At 32.7% G+C, this 10,547-nt stretch overlaps 1 long non-coding RNA gene across 1 annotated transcript; it reads right to left on the bottom strand.

Annotated features, from left to right (window-relative positions):
* Positions 1-2,731: 2,731 nt before the first annotated feature.
* LOC121255890 lies at positions 2,732-10,547 on the bottom strand. The gene is made up of 3 exons (XR_005938873.1): positions 10,537-10,547; positions 10,141-10,349; positions 2,732-2,766 (listed from the first exon to the last, which is right to left on the bottom strand). It is a non-coding gene; the product is annotated as an uncharacterized LOC121255890 (long non-coding RNA).

Genomic DNA, 10,547 nt, shown 5'->3' with positions numbered 1-10,547 from the left:
GCAGTTTGAGCAACATATTGATAGCCTTAATAGATATTTGGCACATGAATTTTATATGAAGCAGTCTAACTATAAATGACAACTTACTGTGCCTTCTACACCCTGAATATAACTTAAACTGTGAATCATTCCACAAGCGGTAAAAGTGTTATGGCATGGATCATTTGAATTTGATGGGTCCATATCATCTTCATCTATAAACATTCTCGCACCAATGTTACCCAACATTTGCTCTATATCCTCTTTGGGATCGTCACCAACAACCTCAGGATGTACATCTTCATTGATATCTTTTTCTTCATCTCGAAGTTTGAATGACGTTGGATACGAATCTCCATGTAAGACCCAATCGGTATAACCTTGGTCAATACCTTTGACAAACAGATGCTCTCTCACCAACTCTATCTTATGAGAACGTAAATTTTTGCAAAGTCAGCATGGACATCTAATATGACCGTCAATGCCAATTGTATAGGATGCGAACTCAAAAAATTTCTTAACACCTTTAGCATATACATTGTAATCCTCACCCAACTGATCTTTAACTCACATCCAACTCTTATCCTTGTCTAATATTCTATTGCAAATAGTCACGTGAATCAACAAACAATCAATTATCTAACATATTGTGCAATTTCTTCTTTTCACCAGATAGTTGGTCCTATCCTTCGGGATTGTAAGCTCATAATGTCAACCTATCAACTATTATCTGTCATGTTCAACAAAATTTCAGCAGCATCTCCACATAGTTCTCTAAATATGCTAGTTTGGTCGTGCGCACCGACAAGTAATACATCAATGCACCATCACCGAAACTGCATATACAGAGTACAATAAGGGATGAATCTACCAAAATCATAATGTTAGATGCTACAGATATAGTTGGATAGTTTGCGAGAATAATCTTATAATCCCAAACTATCTACTCTGGACAATTCAAGAGTTATCAATCAACCGTTCAACATGATTGATAACTCTCGAATGGGTTTAAGGCTTATTTCAATCCAAAGTCCAGGATACGATATTAAAACACAACAATCCAAGATACGAGAACACAAGATGATATGAGAATAGAAAATATGAGAATTCACAAATCTTAATTATGTATTTTAATTATTATGTATTTTAAGTATCCTAAATATTAAGTGTGTTTTAAGTATCCTTAATATCCTAAATATTAAGTGTATTGTAAGTATCCTAATTATTATGTTTTTAATATTAAGTGTATTTTAAGTATCCTTAGTATATTAAATATTAAGGGTATTTTAATTATCCTTGCAAAATCATATTCCAAGTATTACTTATTAGATTAATTATACATTATAGTTATGAATACTTAATTACTTATTAGACTAATTATGCATTATAGTTATTTTTAAGTATTAATTATAATTTAATTTTAGTATTTTTTAAGTTAGTCCTCATAGTTTTTAATTAATTATCTTTTAAGCATTAATATGAGTTTAAGTATTAATAATTTTTAGGTTTATTATTTTTAAGTTATTTATAACTTAAGTATCACAACTCATAAGTATAACCATTCAAACAATTAAATGTTTGGTCGAACAGGATAACCCGTTTGAACGAAAGATTATAGTATTCGAATGGTTTCAACCCAAAATCCAAACACAAGTCAGAGACGAAATACAATTTCAAAAAACATCACAAACTCATATTTAGAAAACATTATAAACATACAACATATATACTTCGAATAACAATTTATATACAAAACATGACAAATATACAACATATATTTCGAATTTAATCCAATAAACACCTATATTAAAGTATAGATTTCTCTAATAAACACCTACACAATATATATATATAAAGTAGAATTAGTAATTGATTTGAAAATAAAATGAAAAGAAAACCATACCTTTAATCAATATAAGTGTGTAACTCTCTTTGTAAGATGATAGAATGAAGTATTGTATGAAGAATATGGAAGATCTTGGAGAGAAAACGGAGAAGAGAGGAAAATAGGAGAGCAAAATGAGAGACTGACGACGCGCGGAAATGTTTTAAGTTCTCACTTCTCGTTTGAATGTAAATAACTGGCGGTCAAACATGAAAAATTTTCAGCGCACAAGTTTTCCCGCTTGCAAAAATTTTTGACGAAGCGTTCGATCGGTGCTGAAGTACATTCAAATGATAATCCATGAGTCATTAATTGGCGAGATATTTTTCCACCACTGCAATAAACTATTCAAACTTTGTTAAAATACATTTGAACGGTAATCCACGAGTCATTAATTAGTGGGATATTTTCCCACCACTGCAATAAACTGTTCGAATGGTTTTTTCTTTGGTTCAAATGCAAATATAGCCTTCGAACGGTTTATGGATACAGTTTGAACGTCTGGACCTTAATGTTTAAATATATTTATTTTCATCATTATATATATTAAATAATAGTATACTATAAAGTACCAACAATATTATACTATACTAAAGTATAAAGAAAAATGTAAGATCATATATATTAGTAATATATACTCACATATATATACCCTCAAATATATATATTATAGTATAGTAAAGTATAGAGAAATTTGTAAGATCATATATATTAGTAATCTATACCCTCATATGTATAGTATCATATATAGCATAGTAAAGTATAATGGAATATATAGTATGATATATATTAGTTAAGTATAAACTCATATATATAGTCCTATATTCTATCATATATATATATATATATATTATCATATATAATACTTTGATAGTAAAGTATTATAATATATTATTATTATACTATAATAAAAAATATATATATAATTATGTTTTCATTTAAAGTATTATACTATCATAGTATATATATATATATAATATACTATAATATACATTTTTACTAAATTTGAAACAAATATCGTTCGATCTGTAAACACTACTGTTCGAACAGTATCTTAAAACAATTCGATTGGTTAAATATAGCGTTCAAACGGTTATGTACATATAAGTTATCGCGGGCAAAGACATTTCAACACCCCCATCCCAACCGTTTGAAAACCAAGAGAAAACATTTGAACGATCATCAATCGCCGATGTCTGCCGCCGTAATCACCACCCACCTCGAACACTCTTCCTCTTAAGAGAAGGTCTGCACTTTATAAGTTATTTTACCGTTTATTTTTATCATTTTATACTTCTATTTGTTTTCACTAGAAAAATTATATTTTTCCATTAATAGTTATCGTAGAACACCACAAATCCATCGTAGGATGTTTAGAAATAAAGAGTAGTATGTGTTTTGTCGAAGAAACCCATCAAATCGATGTATTTTTAAGTATTTTCATGGTCGCTGAGTTGACTCAGCCAAGGGCGTGCTCGATCTGTTTTCCGTTCGAATGCATTCAAATAGGTTTAACTTGTCCGATTGAACACTTTTGGTGACGTTCGAACGGTTTGAACCAAACAAGATGTTTTCCATTTGACCACATTTTTGTCTGTTCTAACGTTCTAGTGTCCGTTCGACCACTACAGATACCGTTTAAACCAATTATTTTATATTAACTTATTAATTTATTTTCATTATTTTATTAAATTGTTCTATCAACTAATTATTAAATTGCTATTAGTATATAATTTTGTAAATTCTTTCTCATATTAGATTTTATCACTAATGTTGCATGTATATATTTTACTTTTTAAATTTTTCAGTTTATAATAATGTCATATAGAGGCCGTAAACGTGGCCGATTAGGCAAACCTTTCATCCAAACAATTCTAGAATGGACTATTTTACTGGAGTGGCAAATAAAACTGTCTGATTTTATGACTCTTTTATGGGAGGGTCATTCCCTCCCATCAATATTCAACGATCATGGTTGGGCACCAATCCTATATCAACGAGAAGAAGCAATGAAGCTCATTTTCAATATTGACATCGTCGTTGAGTTCTATAAAGAGATCGATAGTGCCAGCCCAGGTGATGGAGGGGCATAAAGGATCTGTGTCCGAGGAGCTCCTATTATATTTTTAGCATACGAACTCGCTGCATATCTCAGTATTCCTAGGCTGGTCAATATCTATTCAAACCTGCTGCCAAGAGAGTCTGATCCTTCAGGTGATATGGAGATGACTCAGGACGAGGAACCAGTTTAAATAGATGAGGTCGATACACTTGCTGATCATAAGGTTGGAGACCTGATTGTGGGTCCAGATGCTTCAGTGTACGATGGGATGAAGAGCATTAGGCAAGCAAATTTATATTCTTTCTGCAAGATTATGAATCTAATAATTGTCAACAATATTGACTCTCGGTAGCACAAGATCGAAGTTGGCATGAATCGAGCAAAATTTATGATACAGGTTGCTCATGGCATTCTGATTGACCTCATGATGTATATATGCGAGAGGATTCAATCAGAGGCTTGGTATATTACGATAGATATACTACCGTTCGAGATTCTGTTCACTCGATTTTTGTTGTATTCTGGGGTCATGCCAGATGTTGCTGAGCATGCATGGGAGCCGATGGGACCAATCAATAGCACTACCCTATCATGGAGCACGGGACACTTGAGACTTCATTTTCGTGGATCTGTTCCTGACCAGGCTGATATTCAAAGCGATGCACAGCCGAGAGATTTTGTAGTATCAGCTGGTGAGGCATCTACACAAGTTGAGGCATCACACACATGTACTTGAGAAGAGATGGCCCACATACTGCATGCTGAGATCGGCATACACACATCAGCGGCGATCGATGCAGTGCATACTGCCATGTCTGAGTTGTGTACAGAGATTACTGCTAGCATCTCTCAGTTACGTATAGAGATTAATGCTAGCATCTCTAAGTTACGTACAAAGATTCATGCGAGTAATGTAACTCAAGTCACACTCAGTACTCGACTGACACAGGTAGAGAGACGATTAGCTACAATCGAGGATGTGTGCATAGACCTCGCATCACGGTAGTTTCTATTTTTTATTTATATATATATATATTTTTGTTATAGTTATGGACAATATAAGGCGTTTTGGTAATTTGCTTTAGTTATGAATTAAATTTTTTTTATCTTTTCTGGATTAATTATTGATTTATATTATGTGGTATATGACTGATAATATTTATTTAACTAAAAATCTTATTTAACATAAAAGAAATCATTAAAATATTTTTAAATTAATTACATAGAATTAATTTATGAATTCGTATATATGATATGTATTTTTTATATTTTGAGTTACGTACCAAAATTAATATTATACGTCCGAATGAATGTATAAATGTGGTGTTTAAATATGTTCGAACTAAATATGTTCCATTCAAATGATATAGAAACCTTCCTGCCAGATTTTGCCACCAAATATTTTCCGTTTGAACAACAAAATTTACGTTCAAACGATTTTGAAGTTTTCCTGACAAAATAAATTACTTCTTCACCAATATTTGTCCGTTCGAACGGATATTTACCGTGTTGAACGATTTTGTAAAGTCATCAATATTTTGGGATGAAATTTAAATTTTATCTCAAAAAATTACTTTTAAAGATGAAATTTAGTTCGTCTCTAAAAATCAAATTTGTTGTAGTGGATATAGTCCATACCCCAAGATTCACCTACTAATATGGCGAATGAACTCCCCCAAAATTATGTTGTACTCTATGGATGAGATAATGGTTATTTCCTTGCTTTATGTTGCTTATAGTGGAGTGAAAAGTGTTCTAGCATGTTAAAAATTTAATACAAATAATTAAATCTATCTTTTCTCATCAGTTTAAACTTTTAGGATAAATGATGCTAGTTTCAGAGCAGATGTCCTCACTTTGAACCATGAAAAAACTATGTCTAATCATTTTGTTAAATAGAGAAAAGAAAAAGAATTGAAGTAGAATAACTGTAAGGCTGAAAATAAAATTTGGTAAACCAGACCGGACCCATGTATTCTGTCAGGTGCAAAACAGGTTTTATTTTTTCAAAACCGGTTCCAAATGGTTCAGATTCCTTTTTTTTTTTTTTATGTATGTATATATTATATATACACTGACCAAACTGGTTTATATATATATATATATTTTATTTTTATTATATATAAATAATTTTTTATATAATTTATTTATATTTTATGCTAAATTTTTAATTAATATAACATGAATTTTTCAAAATCTTAAAATTCATGTATAATAAACTAATAACTTAAAATTAATTCAATATTTGATATAATATATAAATTTCAATTTTATAATATAAAGTCAATATAACATAAAATATTTTAATTTTAATTTTTAAGGAACCATCATATTATCACTAGCATATATGAAAGTATGATTGTATACTATAGTAGTTTTACTGTAATTCTTATTTTTTGTTGCATATCATTTTTATATTTAGATAATTGTTTTTTAATTTATTGGTTTGTTGTTACAAGTTTGACTTCCTAAGCTCCCGACTTTGCTAGTTCTTCGGGAAAACTGGTAAAACCAGACAGGAATCGTTAAAATCAGAAGTTCCAGTTTCGGGAGTTAATCTGTTCAATATTGGTTCTTCAATTCTTAAAACCGGCGTATACTGGTTCGATTCTAAAATATATCCAAAATTAGACTCGTTACACCCCTAAATAATTGTTGGATCCTCCCGCCTTTATTCTTTTTCATTTTTAAAAAAAAATAATTGAAAATATGTAATTTTAAACTTATTTTGTGATATTTTATAGTATCGTTGACATGATAATATATACGGGTGCTACCTACACCATATGGTGCGGGGCCACCCCTCCCTACCCCCCGCCCTACATGGGACGAAGGGGGGTTTTTCGCCCCTGACACCAACCCCCATGGTGCGGGGGCAGATACCCTATCTATCTACCCCCTCACACCTGAAGCTGTTTTTGGGTCATTTCAGTATTTCTAAGCCATTTTGGGCCCAATAATAAACAAAAAAAATGTAAAATAATTAAATAGCAATAAACAATGCATTGAATTTACAATAAAAAAATACAAATTAAAAGAAAATGAAGTAGTACTAATACACCTAATTTCTAACTCCTAAGCTATTATAATTTACAATAATAGAATTTAATAAAACTATAATAAGTTAACTATTCAAATAATACAAATTAAAAGAAAACAATTACAAAATTACAAACATAAAATGGACATTGTATTAACATTACAAAAACTGAATATGTATCTAAATACAATTGAACATAAATGATAAAAGGGAGCTGTTTGAACTTTGACTTTGACATTTGGGGCAGTGGCCAAAGGTGGAAATAGAATTTAGTGCTGCTTGTTGTGAGTTATGAAATCATAAAATCTAAAACATTAACAATTGAATAGGAAGATAAATTAGAATAATAAATAAGAAACAAAAGTTAAAATTACAAAGAAACATTAGAAATGAAAAAATTACAATTTAAAATATGATTGACCAAGATGAGATGGGGATCAAGTGGCAACTTTGAGAATATATCATTTGAATTTCGGCTTGGAATTAGGATTGAGGAGTGAGGTGTGCACATGACAGTAAGATTATAAAAATAATTAGATACAAAAAATTATATAAATACAAAAAAAATTAAAGGACAATACAAATTGTTCAAAGCTATGGCAAATTGCAATGGTGGGTCGGGGTCCAATATGGTGAAGTCATACTGCAACAAAGGTAGATGTTGTATCATGCATGGCTACAACAATTAAATTTGAAGTTAATATCGATGAGATGAATATAAATAAAATAAATTAAAATAATAAAATGAAATCAACGATTACCAGATCCAGGCTGATCATCACCCTTCTGCTCGTCGGCTTCGTTAAAGTCAAAGACATCCAGAACATGAATTTGAGTCACTTTGATCCAATTTTGTATGCAAATCAATGCCTCCACAGTGGTAGAGGACAAAGAACTCCGGAATGAATCCAATATGTGCCATCTGGTATTAAAGGCCGACTCTAAGGCTACGGTACTAATAGGGATGACCAAAATACTGCGGGCTATCTTTTCAAAAACGAGATACTTCATGGCATTGGTCTATATCAAACTCTTTCGTATATGGGAGAAGATCCCCTGCCAAATATCAGTCTACCTTTAACTTCGCTTCTGTAGATTAACAGACTAGTTGGGGGTTCTATGAGAGGCTTTGGGCCCACACTAAACTACACTTTTTCCTTGCCTCTGCTTCTGAAAGAGGCGCTAGGGTAGATGTAGGTGTAGGTGCGCTACCACATCTGATTACGGTAAACTCATCAAATAATCTACCGAGAGTGTCTCTAACCATGTCTCCAATAAGCTCAACCCATGCGGCCTCGTGCACAAGTCCCAAAACATATACCATGACATCAATCTTGAGTTGGGGGTCAAAAATAACAATAAAATATAACAAAAGATTTTGCCTACTCAAATCCTCCCAATACTCGTCATATTTGACCCTCACCATCAAGGTCATCTCTCGCATCCCAATATGGTCACTCATTCACATCTCATCCAATTCTTCTTTCACCCTACATATTTTTTGAGTAACTCATTGGATGTAGGGTACAAAGAATCAGATATTTTCAATATCACATCGTAGAAAATTCTTAAAAAATTAAAGATAGCAACCACCTTCCAATCATCATCAATAGGCTTTCTTAATCTTCTGTGCTCATCAAAATATCTGACATATTGGATGCCTTCATCACCCAATAATTCAAAAGTTGCCTTATATTCTTGGGTCACCTCCAACATCAAGAAAATTGAGTTTGATCTTGTAGGGACGTCAGTACAAAGGCCCTTCTTGAATGTTATGCCCGCATTCCTTGCAGTAACTTTGAATTTTCCCAATCTAGCAGGGAAGATTTCACAAATCTTATAACCATTTTGACTCGTGCAATAGAGTCTTTAACATCTTTCAAGCCATCAAACACAATTAAATCTAAAATATGTGCAGCATATCTAAAATGCAAACAATCACCACCCAATATTGTATTATTCACCTCTCTAAGATAGGTATTAAGATATCTCAATGGGACATCGTTAGACGAGACATTAACAACTGTAACCGTCGAAACCAGTGACAACTCTCACTCCTTTATTGCGGTCTCTAAGGCATTCCCAATCATCTCAATCTTGTGATCGGAAATTAGATAACATTTCACAATTTTCTTATCTAGTGTCCAATCACAATCAATGAAATGTATAGTCAAAAACATATAATTAAAATTTTGGACATATATCCAAGTATTGGTAGTGAGGCAAACAACTTAACCCACCAATTGGCCCCTCAACAAATACTTCTCATTTTGGTAATTTTTTTTTAATATCTTTTGCCATAGTGTGGCGAGAACAAATATTAAACTTAAGTTTCAAGTAACTGGAATATTTTTGGAACTCTTTCCCCTCCACAAATTGAAAAGGTAGCTCATCCATGATAACCACACGAGCTAACTTTATTCTACATTCATCGGGGTCATATTTAGTATACCCATTCAACATAGAACCCCCACTACTCTTATTCGCCATTTTTTTAGTCTAATCTCTAGTCTAGATTGACTCTTCTCTTGTAAGGATCTCAATATTGGACTCTTTTTTCATTGTTCTTCTAAGTATACCTTTAACTGTGATGTACTATGTTTTCTATAGTGGCATCCATAGAGTTTATTATAGTGATTACACTTTACTTGGGGGTTATTGGAGTCACCACCCTCTAGTTTGGTAAAGTGAGACCAGACTATGGAAACATGTTTATTGCTTTGTATGGGCTTGGGGATAGGAAAAGGTTCCATAGGGTTAGGACTAGGGTCCGTAGGGTTAGTGCTGGGTGTAGGGTTAGGTGTTGGGGTAGGCCCTGTAGGAGTAGAGGGTGTAACCGATCTGGTCCGGTCCGGTTTTTGGACAAAATTTAAGACCGAACCGATATGTACCGATTTTTCATTTTTCAAAACCGATTATGCACCAGTTATCCTAAATCGGTAACTCCGGTTTTACCAATTTTTGGTCTGGTTTTCCGGTTTTAATAAAATAAAAATTTGTCATAAAAAATCAGTTTAGAAAAATCAGTTTTATTAAAAATCTGTTAGTATTTACAGAAATTTACATTATAAGAAAAATCTGCTATGTAAAAAAAATTATGCTATAAACAATCTGCTTTATAAAAAAAAATCTGGTATGTATAAAAATTTATGCTATAAAAAACTGCTATTAAACTAAGGGTGTTGAACCGGTCCCTTTTTTTTCCGGATCTAGTCCGAAACCCGGAAATCCGGGTGCATCTGGGCGGTTATCCGCCCGGATTACACCCAGGCGGTTAAAAAAATTCCGGATCCGGTTAAGGATCTGGTTATGTGACCCGGTTATCCGTAACCGGGTCCTTTAAAAAGAAAAAAACCGCCCTTTCTCTCGTCTTCGCGAATCCGCTTCTCTCTCAGTCTCGAATCCTCTCGAATCTTCTCTCGGTCTCGAATCCACTTCTCTCTCGCTTAGGGTTTGTAGCTTTCTCGTCTTCTCCAAGCTTCGAAGTCCTTTGCGCATCTGGGTGAGACATGCGGAGGCTACCATCGAAGGCTCTCTCTCTCTAAGCTCTTAAGGTACATTTATTTGTACTTAGGGTTTTC

The sequence above is a fragment of the Juglans microcarpa x Juglans regia genome, chromosome 3D (genome assembly GCF_004785595.1).
Source record: "Juglans microcarpa x Juglans regia isolate MS1-56 chromosome 3D, Jm3101_v1.0, whole genome shotgun sequence".
Classification (NCBI taxonomy): domain Eukaryota; kingdom Viridiplantae; phylum Streptophyta; class Magnoliopsida; order Fagales; family Juglandaceae; genus Juglans; species Juglans microcarpa x Juglans regia.
The sequence above is the reverse complement of the archived record's forward strand: the minus strand, read 5'-3'. Positions and strand labels throughout refer to the sequence as shown.